We start from the raw sequence: 13,539 nt of genomic DNA on the forward strand, positions 1-13,539 counted from the left end.
GGTGATGAGGGCTACAATCATAGGCCAGGCAGTGGGGGCAGAGTGAGACGCAGCAAAGGGAAAGGCTGTGGGAAAAAGGTGGGGGGGGCAAGTGGTAGGAGGCAGTCAGTGTGGTGGCAGTGAGGCAGACAGTGGAGAAGGTAAGCAGCTTACTTACCCACCCCATGTCTTCCTCCCACAGCCTTAAGCTTTGCTCCCCCTTCTACCCCCTCTATGCTGCTTTTTCTCCCTCCTCTCCCCCAACAGCCTTGGGTTCCTCCCATATCCCTCCCTGCCCCCAAATCTCTTCTCCCACCCCGCTTCTCCACCTCCCCCTTACCTTTGCTCCTGCACTGGCAGATTCCATCCCTGGGGACACTGAGGGACACTGAGTATGGCTCCAACCTGGCCCCATTGCAGCATTGCAGAGCCAACACCATTACGACAGAGGGAAGGTTGGTGCAGAGCATAGGTATGGAGAAGTGCAGCGGGGGGAGAAGGAAAGAAGCAGCATAGGTTGAGGGGCCAGGAGACAGTGTGGGTTTGAGGCTGTGGGGGAGGAGTGGCAGGGGGTGCAGAGGCAGCAGGGGGCAGACAATATCTGCAGGTCTGGCTCCAACTTGGAGCCAGGGCTGGAGTCAGAGCTGGAGCTGCAAAAGCTGCCAGCCTTCCCCCCTCCTCCCACTACCTTGTACTTAATTCTAAGATGAGGGCCTTTCCCCGCCCCATGTTAAATGGAGGGAAAAGCTTTGTCTTTTAATTAATTGAACATAGTATTTAACAGTCTTTTAAAAATAAATAAATAGAAACAGCATAGAAATTTTTCTCATCAGGAAAGTGCAAAAGTCAACTCTGAATCAGATATTTTTACTTTTTCCACCAGTGCCTTGAGGTAGTTAACATTCTTGCAATGTGCTGCATTCCATTTTGCACTAAAAATAACATGTGAGTTCTGGCATGATGAGGTACCCCTAGGCTGTAGTATAAGCAATTATGTTCAGGGGCAAAATAGCACCAATCAAAATGTCAGGAGAAGCTTTTCTTTTTCCACTTGTTTTTATGTTATTTGATCAGCGTAGAAAATACTGAGACATTCTCTGTGTATTTACAAGTACCTAGATCTATTTATCTTTCTGTTCTACATATCCTGTTACCAATCCCTAAATGCATATTTTGGGTCTGATTTTCAGCCCAGCCTTAACAATCTACATTTTAAAAAATGTTCACATTCAAGTTATGGATTTGCAGGCAGAGAATTGGATAACAGCTTTCCTGGAACCATTCCCACCCACAACCACACAAATAAATACATACGGAATTTTAAAACTTGCCTCCATTTCTACATCTGCAGGTAGGTCATTAAAGTATATATGTGTATGTATGTGTAAATGAGTCCTAACTTGAATTCATATGTACATACTAGCCAATTGCCCATCAATTGCCCCCCCCAGCTCCATGTGCCCCCTGGCCTCCTGCTGCTCCACCCCACAGTGGCACTGCCTCCCAGGTGTGGGGGAGGGAGAAATCTTGCACACGGCAGCCACAGCCACTACCCAGCGCCCTGTGCTGCCACCGCTGAGTGTCCGGCCAAACACAATCCCCTCCCAACCCCCAGCTCCCCTCCCTCCCTCCTGGCTATTGTCAGGCCTGGCAGAGGGGTGCTGCCACTGTGCCCCCCCCCACTTCCCTGCCCTCCTCCTCCTCACCACCTCCCACTCCCTGCCAGCTTTTGTCGGGACCTGGTGGTGACAACAGTGACAAGGCTGAGCAGGGGGCCAAAGCCAGCACTGCAGTGCCACCCCCTATGCTGCCACCTCCTAGGAGCAGGGTGGGAGAGAAACTTGCCCCACCATCCCCTCCATCCCCTTTGGCCAGCATCCCATGCTGCTGCCGCCTCCAGGGAGCAGGGCCAGGGCAGGGGGTTGCCTGCTGGCCTCACTCTCCTGCTCCACCATGCCATCATCACCACTCTCTCCTGCCTGGAATGCTCTTGGAGCACTCTGGTTGGTTGTTTCAGACAGCCAATCAGACTGCAAATAAAGTGTTATGGACAGACAGACAGACTGACTAAGGCTTTTATAATATTAGAATTATCTTCATTTTCTAAATGAATGTCTGTTTTAAAGAATGCTGAGCACCCACATATCCCAATCAGAGTGTTTTTATGCCTAAAAGAAAGACTAAAGTTTGAAAATACACACACACACACACACACACACACACTTTATTAGAAAATCACTTTAAAAATCATTAAAATCTTGACAGCTCTAACAGTGCCAGATGTAATTTAACACCTCTAATGAGCTTTCTTCTGTTTGGTAGTTTTTTATTCTCGATAGTTATTTCAGCTATTGTCAGTAACAAGATAGTACACCAAGTACCTGTTTCATTTTATTAATCAGATTCAATCCTGAGACCATAAGTCCAAGTTAAAGTGTTTTACTTGCCTGCTGGATGACTGAAACAGATTAAGTCCAAGTGGAGGAATTCTCAGACTTTAGGTATGCTAAATACCTCCAGGACACCTGTGAAGTGAGTTCAAAGTGGCTATTCCATGAAGATGAACAGAAACAGATGCAAGCCAGTTCTCCAGACGCAGCATTTTGTCCATATGGCTGTACGCTGAGAATGATTATCACCTCATGCAGTCATTTAGGCCTGAAGAAGGGTGATAAGCAGGGTGGTAGGGGAGCAGCCTCATAACGAATGTCTTTGTACGTCTTCTGCACTAGGGGCAGGAATTGAACTCTGGCCCTAAGTAGGTTGGTACATAGCATGGTTCTGAGGGTAGCCTGATGGAGTCAGTGCCCAAGAGAGGGGAAATATGGTAGATCCAAAAGCTGCCAGTGAGCCAATGGGGTGAGATCAGTATTACATCCATTCTTTATCAAGGCAAGTGAATTTCATAGATTTTAATGCCAGCAGGGACCATTATAATTCTGTATAGCAGATTCAAGGAACTTCATGCGGTAATTTCAGCTATCAACCCATTATTTCAATTTGAATCATATATTTTAGAAGATGTGTGTAAGGCAAGTATCCAGTCTTCAGGACTTCAAGTAATATGATTTCTAAGGCCATGCTCCAGTTTATAGGTGACCTGGTATCTGTTTGTAGATGACTCAGATGTTTCTGCTGTTCCACAATGAGATGTTTCTGCTCTTCTATAATCTTCTGTAAGAGGTTCCTAACGAAAGACTAAGAAATGATTTGGCAACAATGGTCCTGCTGCATTATCCCATCTCCTGTTGGGATATACCTTTGTACCTATATACCTTTGTATGCCTGCAGAAATAGCCACGGGATTTGAATCAGTGTTTTCCTGCTGCAGCCTGGACTAACTTTAACTGTTTTGCTTTTGATATGGAGCTTAGATGTTCAAACACATCTTGAAAAAAGACACATTTAAGGTCCATTTCAAATCAATTTCTCTTTTCCCAAGTGAAGAGACTTGTCTGTGAAGTAAATGGGATAAAATTCCTATAACGTCATTTCCTGTGAACCACTTTTTGTCTATTGGAAATTCACAAATGTGGCAAGACAAATAATAATCTGAAGAATCATAAAGTAGTGCTTATTTTTCCTGACTGCCACAGGCATCCTTTAAATATCTTTAAATGCGTCTTGGAAATGGCAGTGATTTTTTTCAGCAGATATAAATCTCATTTTATTATCTTTACATTGAAAAAGACAAATATATCAAATATTTATATGCAGTAGCATCAGAATAAGTGGAAAGAAGGTGTCTGTGGGCTGCATACGCATCAGAACAAAATTTTGGAGTACCTTAAAAGGTTTTCTCTGCATTGGAGTAGAGCTGTAGCCATGACAGAGCATCTCTCACAAATCCAGTGGACTGGGGCCATCACCAGAAAACAGCTGAGGAGAAGAGACTGGGCAGAATGTTAGGGAACCAGTTATTTCCCTGATTGTCTAGTGCCAACTCATGTGGAAATGCCAAGTACATCTTGGCCATAGGAGAAAATCTGATCCCTTAGTTAGTCATAAAGGAAGCCAAATTACAGTTTTTGGAGGAAAATCAGTTCTAGCACACATTTTGAATTCTGTCTGCAATATCTTGTTCTAACTCCTATGTTGGAATTGGTACTTCTAATTCAAACATATTGCCAATCAATAAAATATAATGTGTTACAATTGGGTCATTTTTTGATGAATGTTGATATTTACTTGGCTCTGTAGTATTGCTGTTCAGAAAATGTACTGGAAGTAATTCCAGTTGGAAAAAAGCTGGCTAATAGAATAAAAATGAAAAATTACCTTTCTATTATAACTGATCCTTGTAAAATGTTTTGTTTTGTTTTTTTTACAATTGGCAAAGGAGATATAAGCCCAACTTGGTCTATTTAACAAAAAAAAGAATGATGCTTCAAACTGAACTTTAAGTAAAATATGAAATACATTAAATCCTCTTTTTTATCAGACAAGTAACATAATGTGAAGATTACAACATTTGCATGGTTCATACAGTTCTCAGGCCATAGAAGACTAGGTAAAGTGGTAATTTTTTAAGGGTTGTAAAGCTTTCAAGAAACAAACTTCTCTCTGTCTCTTTGGGAACAAAATATCTCCTTGAAGAAGACAAATATTCAGCAATTTCAATCCCAAAACTTTCTGTTTCAAGTTCTTCGTTTTTCAATAGATGAGACAATTTTGAAAGTATTCTGTCTCTGGTAACCTCCATCTTCCGTTCTACTTCTTCTTACTTCTTCTATTAAGACCACACTTACCACTCTTGAAATTGATATAATATCAACTATGTTGATAAATCCTGTGCTCTGTCTCAGGTGCTTAAGGGATAAGTTATATAGTTCTAAAATTTGGTTCAGATTATTCTACCTTTTATTACAGAAAGTAATATCTTAACCCTCAAGAAGTTTCAGGTTAATAAATGGTGCTATCCTTACACTGAGGTACTGTTACAGGAAAGAAAGCTAAACCTTTGAAAATTCTGGCCTGAGAGATAAACTAAACCTTGGTATTCTAGAGAGGAGAAAAATGAAACCTTGGTATTCTGTTACACAGAAACAGCTTGGTATTAATGTTAACTAAAAAATTATGAAAACATTTATGTAAATTTCCATGGCTTAATTAAGACAACCAATGAGGGAGATGCATGCATAGGTCATAAAACCTCAAGAGCTCATCATATTTTTATGGCTGAGTGATATTTCAGTAAAGTGTAACTGCCCGTAATTGTATGCACACATCTGTTTCTAGACCTACTGTGCTCTACAGGGAAAGTCCTGGAGTTCTTTGTAGGAAGGAAAATACATATGCTGCATGACTGCACTTTGATTACCATATTGGCTTCACTTTTCATGTTTGTCATAATTCAACTATGTCAGGAAAAAAATAAAAATCATACAAGTTCTCATTGTCAAAGTAACCTGAGTTCTTAAGAGCCCATGTCCCACTGACTTGCAATAACTTAAGTCATTTTTGAAAATAGGACTTAAGATCCTAAGTCACGAAGTCAGTTTTGAAAGTTTTAGCACTCATGAATGGAAAAACCAAAATTTAACCAGTTTTCCAAAGGATCATACTTCTAAACTGTCTCATGCCTATAACACTCACAGTAAATAGATCTGTTATGTTTTCTGTCACAAAACCATGATCAGCAAGTTCCACAGTCTTTTTCACCTGAGTTACACAGCTTCCTTGGAATCCAGTAGAAAATATATATACTCTGTAATGGTTAATGTACAATTTGTAATCTTAGTACCATTAGTGTATCCAACCATACTTTGAGACCAAACTGATTTTTCTTTCCAGCAAACTAATGTAATGATAGAGCCATAGAAATAACTTCCAAGATGGAACTGTAATTCAGAGAGTCAGCTGCAGTTTAAGGCTAAGGACAAACATTCAAAAAGCAGACCCTGAATTGATTCAATCTTTGCAGGTTAGTTTAACCTAGCTAGGCTGAATCAGTTTGTAACTGTACAGACATCCCAGAAATGCAGCCACCTGCCTGCAGTGGCTCAGGCCAGAAGCCAGGGGGCACTAGAGTAGCCTTTCCTTCCCTTCCACAGTGTTGAACAGAGGGGGCCATGGCCAGGCCCTGGCAAGATGCTGTGATTTAGGAGGCTTCGAACTTCTGACCAGCCCAGCAGGAAATTGATATAACTCAGTGTTTGTCACCACATTAAGAAAACAACAGATGAACTTTACTAGCTACCTGTTGATTCTGCCTTTGTCCTGTCTGCCACAGCACAGACCATAGCCAGCATGTGGTTTGCTAGCTAATGCTGAGAGGTGTCTGTGTAAGGCAGAGGGAATGGGGGAATAATTCCTGCTTAGCAGGGAGTGGGGAAGGGAGTGGAGGAGCAGGGGGAAGCCAGGCAGATGCCTGCAGTCTCTGCTGAGTTCCAGCCAGGGAACAGAGGGAAGGAGCCAGCTGTTCTGTTGAGCAGAGAGCCCTGCCCAGCCCAGAGAACACGCCAGGATGCTGGGGGAGACTGGTTTAACTTAAACCAGGAAAAGTTCTGGGACAGATATTGTATAAACCAGTTTCACCCAAATCAGTTAAGTCTGATACTGCATTCAATCAGGTTTCTCTCAAACCAGTTTCAACCATTTTCAAACTGGTTTATGTGTTCTGTTACAATTTTAAACCTGTTTCTGATAACTTAAACTGGTTTATGTATAATGTCTGTCTCTAGCTCCAAAAACCATGCCACTTTTGTTTGTTAAAAGTGTATTTGCTCTGGTCAAAATTCAAAGAACAAATTGTCAGATAATGCAATGAGAACACTAATCTTTCGTGCTGATATATATATTACTGAATTCTAATCTTAATTGGTACTGTGCAGCTTTTATTTACATGAATGTGAGTGTTTATGTACTGTGGGTGTCTAATGTTAGAATCTGACCCAATGTCTTAGCAAATAGTAACCAAAATCTGACTTACCCAGATAATCTTCTTATTTATCTAAGAATCCAGTAAATGTTTTGAATGAAAGTGCATAACAATTGTCAAGATGTGACAGAAATATAGACACAATTGGGAAAAGTAGCGAAAAATGTTCTGTTATCCTGCATAGATCAATAACTACAGACAGAAGCCCTGACAGGGGATTCAGGTCAAGTATGTGACCTCGCACATGTTCAGGCAAGTAAATATGATTAAATAAATCCAATGAACATATGATAATGAAATTAGAGAACAAAAAAATCTGAGCCTTTCTACTATACAACCAAAGTTACTAAAAAGAAAAAAGTTGTCAGGATCAAGATTTGCACAGGAAATACCTGAATGAATTCTGCCTGAATACTGAGGAGACAAGTTGGTTGCAAATCTACATAATACATCAAATCATCTGTAACAGGCCTGGGGCTCTAGGGGCATCTGTGATGCCCCCTGGTGGCCATGTGGCTCCTGCCCTACTCTAGCTCTAGGGTCCCTCCCTTCTCTTCCACCTGCCATGCCTGGATGTACTTGGTTAATTTTTGAAAGGGAGGCTGCCCAAGGGTCCTAGAGTGTGCTCTAGTCTGTCTTTCTGCCAGCAGATCCCTCTCAGACCCCACTGGCTCCAGTCCAGTGCATACACTAGGTGGTCCTTCCTGGCCTGTGCATGACCCCGGGTCACCCGTTACCTTATGGGTTATTCGTGGTGTCCGACCTCCCTTATAGCCACACCCGGGCCTCACAGATGTTACTGATTACTTAATTCAATGGGCAGTTGGCCCTAGTCCGATGTTGTGTCTCCTCAGGCCTTCAGTCCCTTGTTGAGGCCTCATCCTTCTATCCCTGTGCTTTAGCTGTGCCCTTTAACCCCAGCCTACTGTGCCATACATGGATTCTGGGATCCAGCCCCAGTCTTACCCTTTCGTGGCTCTGGTCAAAGTTGCATAACTTGGGTTGGAGAGGATGAGCAGAGCACCAGCCCAGGCATTGACTATGAGGGGGTGCCAGAATCTCCCCCTCCCCCACCAAAAGTCTTTGCCACAGAATGGGCAATGCTATGCTGCCATCCATAGGAGCCACATAGTGCAGCCCTACATCCAACAGTGTATCTGGGGGATGGAGTGAGGTGGAGCAGCACAGGATAGGGTGGGGGGCATGTAGAGAAAACAGGATGGTGCTTCCCCCTTGCCACCTCTGGAAGTTTTCGTCACAGAAGGTGCAGCCCCATGCCCAGTACTGTATCTGGATGGGGAGAAGGCAAGCAGTGAACCAGGTTTAACTCCCAGGAAGCTCACACTGCTGGGCTGCTGCTATCCCAGCCAGTACTGCTACCGCAGCAGCAGCAGCAGTAGCAGTAAACAGCTTCCTTCAGAGTGCAGATAGCTTGGGCAAGTAAGATTTCCCTTCCCCTCTCCCCTATATACAGCAGTCAGCATACACTCCCCTCCACCAGCCCACCTTCATGGTGAATGAGTTCACTATGCCTCTGGTGGACACATTTTTCAGCAGATCTTTACTATGCAATTATGTACCTACAGTAGTTATTAATCAATCCCTGTTTTAACTCACAGAAATCACGTACTAGTGTTTCATTTCAGTACTTTCATCATAGCATATTTTAATAGCTATTTAATGTTGCTTAGAATTTACTTGCTGTGCTTGAAATGATGATAGATGTGTACTGAGCCATACTCACATTATGCCCTTATCTCATCTGCAAATAAATATAAAAACATATTTAAAAGCAACTCTTTTGGGGGGTGACAATTAAACATTTCCAAATGAAAATACTAATGAGATGTATGATTTAAGAAATCTACCTGTTTCTTTACCACTTCTATCACAGACATAAATAACAAATTGGGGTCTTAAGAAACAAAAGTCTCCAGAATTTCACTTCTTCTCTCAGCCTTCCTTGCTCTATTTCCTTATGCTATTTCATATAGAACTTGATTTCTGGGAGAAGTCATTTTCTTCAGTACACGCTTAGCTGTCTCTGTCACCTAACTATATTAACTCCTTCCACTAGAACTTGCTGGTTGGAGGTAAAACTGGGTGCATTAGCAAAAATTGTCAGAATCTGCTTATTATCACCTGCACTTATGCAACCATAACATAATGTGATTTGTGATCTGGCCTACACCCAGACTAATAACATGGCTGTATGGGCAATTATCTTGACATACCCATGGAAACACAGCTGGCTCCTGCCAGAAAAATACAGGCTGTAATCCTCAAGAAACAAACACATTGATAAAACCAACAGAAAATTCCACTGTCTTCAGTATGTGACAGAGGTCACTTCAAGGCCACAGCAGTAGCAAAATAATGTAATCAGGATGCAAAGTGTCTAGTATAGCTGATGATAGAGTAAGAGGTGTAGTCATGTATACAAGTCAGGTCAGTCCTCAAGCCTCTGTGACCATTAGGACACCATATGCATCATTGATGATTCTTTGGGCAAAATGACCTGGTGGCATAGATCTCCACTTCAGGTATCATGTATACATGGGAGTCTGCCAAATTTTGTATTCATTGTATACAGGCTTCTCCTTGTATAGATTTAGTTGGTTAAACACCATAAAGTACATTGCAGACCCTGTGCACAAAAATCAAAATCAGACACATTGAAATACACCACCTGACACACACAACCTTATATGCAGCTGCTGTCTTTCCACATATTGTGTTGACACATTCTAAAAAAGCCACACACAACATACTATATGACCAAATTGCTCTATCAGTTACTTTCCTTATAAGTGAGCCATGAGAAATGTCACACTGCCGCCCCATGTATTAGTGTAAATGCATAAAAACCGTATGAACTAACACAGGACTATCTGCATAAGTCTGTAAACTACAAACATCCCCCTTGGAACCAAGATGTAAATCAACTTTGGGCATATGGATCAACCTTGTAGATGATCCATATGTCCAAACATTCAGCAATCATAGAGGAATATACAATGAAGCTTCTGCCTGTGTGGTTTATATCCCAGTGTTTCAAATAAAGTCACTCTTTTTTTAGGATATTAAAAGGGCCTAAAATCAAAGTTATATCCTTCAGTTAGGCAGTCAGCAAGATTACAGTCTCTACCAAGGTTAAGGCTATCCCTTTACTATTTTCTTCTGGGTTTTGTGTGTGTGTGCACATCTGTCACCTGAGCCTTGTTCTAATATGAGACTAGCTGATCTGTTCCCCAGTCACTTGTAGGCTTTCAACCATGTATGGACAAAATATGGCCCGCAGGCTGGCTCTGGCCTGCCAAGTGATTTTATCCAGCCTACAGTAGGTCCTTTAGCCCCACCTGGCCCAGACATGGGGCTCAGCCTGAGCCATGGTAGGTGCAGCCAGCCCCACTACCCCTGGGCACACAATGGGGCTGGTGCATGCAGTGGCCAGACTCTGCTTCCCAGCAGCACCAGCAGCAGCGGTTCCTTCCATCTGCCACTGCTAATGTCAGCAGTGCTACCAAACCTGGCTCCACTGGCCAGGCACCCTGTACCCACTGCCAGGGGCACTGGACAGAACAGGTGGCCAGGGTCTCCATGGAGACCAGCCAGGACCCCCACAGGCATGGCACACTTGACTAGGCACATGGATGCGGCCATGGGCATGCCTGGACCAGCATCTGGGAGTAGAACAGGCAGACAGAGCTGGAACTAGGGCCAGGGCTGGGATCATGGTGGGGTGACAATGCAAGGCCATGCAGGGCCCCTGGCCTGGGCCCTGGCACCATGCTGTCACAACCCTGCAATCCTGGCCTGACCCTGGCTCCAGATGCTACTCCCTGCCCACCCATGGGTCTATCCCATGCACCCAGCCAAATGCTCCCTGCCCACAGGGGTCCCAGACTGGTCTCTATGGAGACCCTGTCCATCTGCTCTGTTTGGTGGTCACAGACTATTTAGGGAGTTTTGGTAAGCTGTTACAGAGGGGAGGTGGTGCTGACCCAGCCCAGAGCAGGGTGGGACATGTTGACCCAGCTCACAACAGCTCACCAAACCTCCATAAGTGGCCTTCCAGCCCAAATAATTGCCCACCCCTGCTTTAGACAAATGGTTTCCTGGGATGCCTTAGAAGTGGATAATCTGTTCTAGAGCAAGGGGTAGGTCCCTTCCACCTCTATTATCTGGGATTCTTTAGTTTTACCATAACTTGGTTTTTTTTTTCGTTTTCTGGGTTGTTTTTTTTGTGGAGAAGGGGTTGAGTTGTTAAAGACTCCCAGCTTCCCTGGAATAAATAGAAGCTGCTGGTAGTTAGCACTTCTGAAAACCTGGATTTAATGAATGTCTCCTAGATTAGTTCCATTTGTCTGCATACCCAGTCGGTCAGATGCAGCTAAGAGTCTTGGATCTCCTTATATAGGCTCCAGTTACAAAGCTGTGCAGGCACTATCCATGACTCTTACAGGCAGCATGTTCTCTGTGACTGTACAGATTTCAGAAGATGTGAACAACCAGCAGGACCAGTGAAGTGAAGCTGCCGGGGTACTTACTCTGCGTTCTGTCCATATGCACACTCTCTGTAATTGACTTAATTTTGCCATGTGTCTTAATGATGAATTCGCTGTATTCAGTCAGTATTGAATAGTTCTTTTTGTACACAAACAGAATTCTTATATCTTTTGTTTTTGGTCACATGACGATACTGTGGTCACTGGCTGTTCATTAAAAGTACCACTCATAACTAATAAGTGCCCAGTTTACATGGATTCTAATGCAATTTCTTCCATTGAAGTGGAGTGTATAATGCATTTCTTTATCATAATGAAAATTCGTGAAAGATTCAGTAACCTTTATATGGAAGTAAAAATATCTCACTTACTATCCTGACAGAAAAAGAATGAATAACAAGAATCTTTCTTAACTTAAATGTGAAAAAGCTGTTAATTTATTAAAAACATGAAAATGTAACCAAAACCACAGTACCCACAATGGAGTCCTGAAAGTCCCTGCTAATTACATATTTTTATTCAGTGGTTTATGGAGATTCTATGTAATCATATCCTATGTATGTAATATGTAATCATATCCAAATGCATAAGAAAAGTTTATATATTCCACAGAAACTTACTGAACTTGAAGTAATGCATTAGAGCTATATCACTGCCTATATAACACCTTTTTCATTTTTTTATATAAAGATCAGTTTCAATTTCCATTATAAAATGGATCTGTGTGTACCACTTCTAGCATATTCTCTACACTCCAGCAGGAAATGAAAGCTTTTAACTTTCTATTCCATAATACAATTCAACTTAGACAACCATAAGTAACCTACAGTTACCTCTCATCACAGTATCCAGGGTGAAGCTGATCCAACATTTCATCTTAAATGAGACAGAGTAATAAAAACCTAAAAATAAGCATCCATACAACCAGTCTAAATACATGACAGAAAAGAAGCACAAACTCTTCTGTTTTTCTAATGCCTTTCTATAAAACAAGAAGTTCACAGCCTTAGAACTGGAATGAATTAAATTAACTATATTGGGGAGAGGGAAAGGCATTTGTTGCCCTAGCAAAACTGTCTTGGCTACAAATTGTGAAACAAATGGGGAAAATGCAAAGGTATGCACTACTCCCAGGGGCCAAGCATGAAACACTTGTTAACAAAAAAAAAATGCAGTGTCACTGAAGACTGAAAAACCCACTGCCCCATGCCCCTCATGGGGTTAGGCATGTAGGATCAGTTGTCTGTCTTCCATCTTGCAGAGGACCCCCTCAATATCCCAGTGACACAAACTGATCCACATGTTGTTGCTGCAAGATGAAGTGTCCAAATTCAAATGTGACGTGTGCCCAGACCAGGAAGCAGAAGAGTTTTGAAGACTGTCATTGGAGTCAGTCCCTCCAAGCTGCTTTAAGTAATTTTTCAGAATCGCCATCTTGGCTTGGCACAGCAGAAAATTTGCCAGGCAAGTCACACACCCCTTAACTGCTCAGTACGGAATAGAAAAGATGTACATAGTCTCAGAGAAGTCCAAATCCAGTGTGCCAAGGATAACTGAGGGCAGCGAAGATCAGCTGCAGCTGGGGGCAGTCCTGGAAGGCATGAAAGAGAGTCTCCTCCACCTGCTCACTGCAAAAAGGGCAGGCTGCAAATGCCACTGGATTTAAGTGACAGGCAGCTGTGCCTATGGCCAGAGCTCCATGCAGCAGCTGCCACTAGAGGTTGCCAATTCTCTTGGCAATGGGTAGCCTGTACAGCAGGGGTGGACAATTATTTGGGCCCACAGACCACATAGACAGTTCCCTACCCACAACAGCCCAGAGCCCATGTGCCCTGCAGCTCCTCCCCACCACTGTCAAAAGTGCACAGGCCCAGCCCCAACCCTGCCCTGCCCCACACCTGCTCCAGACCTAGCCCAATGAAGTGGACCAGCTATGGACCAGCCAGAACCTGCACTCATAGCCATAACCCTGGCCCATCCTGCACCTGCTCCAGACCACCCACCCATGCTTAGGAGCAGAAGCTGTTGCTGAGCCCAGGGGAAAAAAAACCCTGTCTCCCACTGCTGTTAGGCCCTTCTTTCTGTGGCCACCTGAAGCCTGTGCCCAAGCTGCCCTGCTGCTGCTTTCTGCCACCATCACCATCACCACCTGTGGGGCAGGAATGGCAGTGC

At 43.3% G+C, this 13,539-nt stretch overlaps 1 protein-coding gene and 1 long non-coding RNA gene across 5 annotated transcripts in view; both read left to right on the top strand.

The window, feature by feature from the left end:
• Positions 1–13,539, top strand: part of NALCN (sodium leak channel, non-selective) — a 486,033-nt gene that overhangs the window by 338,034 nt on the left and 134,460 nt on the right. The gene's annotated exons all lie outside the window — the stretch shown is intronic.
• LOC149874785 (uncharacterized) lies at positions 83–4,338 on the top strand. Its single transcript, XR_016438562.1, has 3 exons — positions 83–140; positions 1,228–1,330; positions 2,382–4,338. It is a non-coding gene; the product is annotated as an uncharacterized LOC149874785 (long non-coding RNA).

The sequence above is a fragment of the Crocodylus siamensis genome, chromosome 1 (genome assembly GCF_052110815.1).
Source record: "Crocodylus siamensis isolate JL-2025a chromosome 1, ASM5211081v1, whole genome shotgun sequence".
NCBI lineage: Eukaryota > Metazoa > Chordata > Crocodylia > Crocodylidae > Crocodylus > Crocodylus siamensis.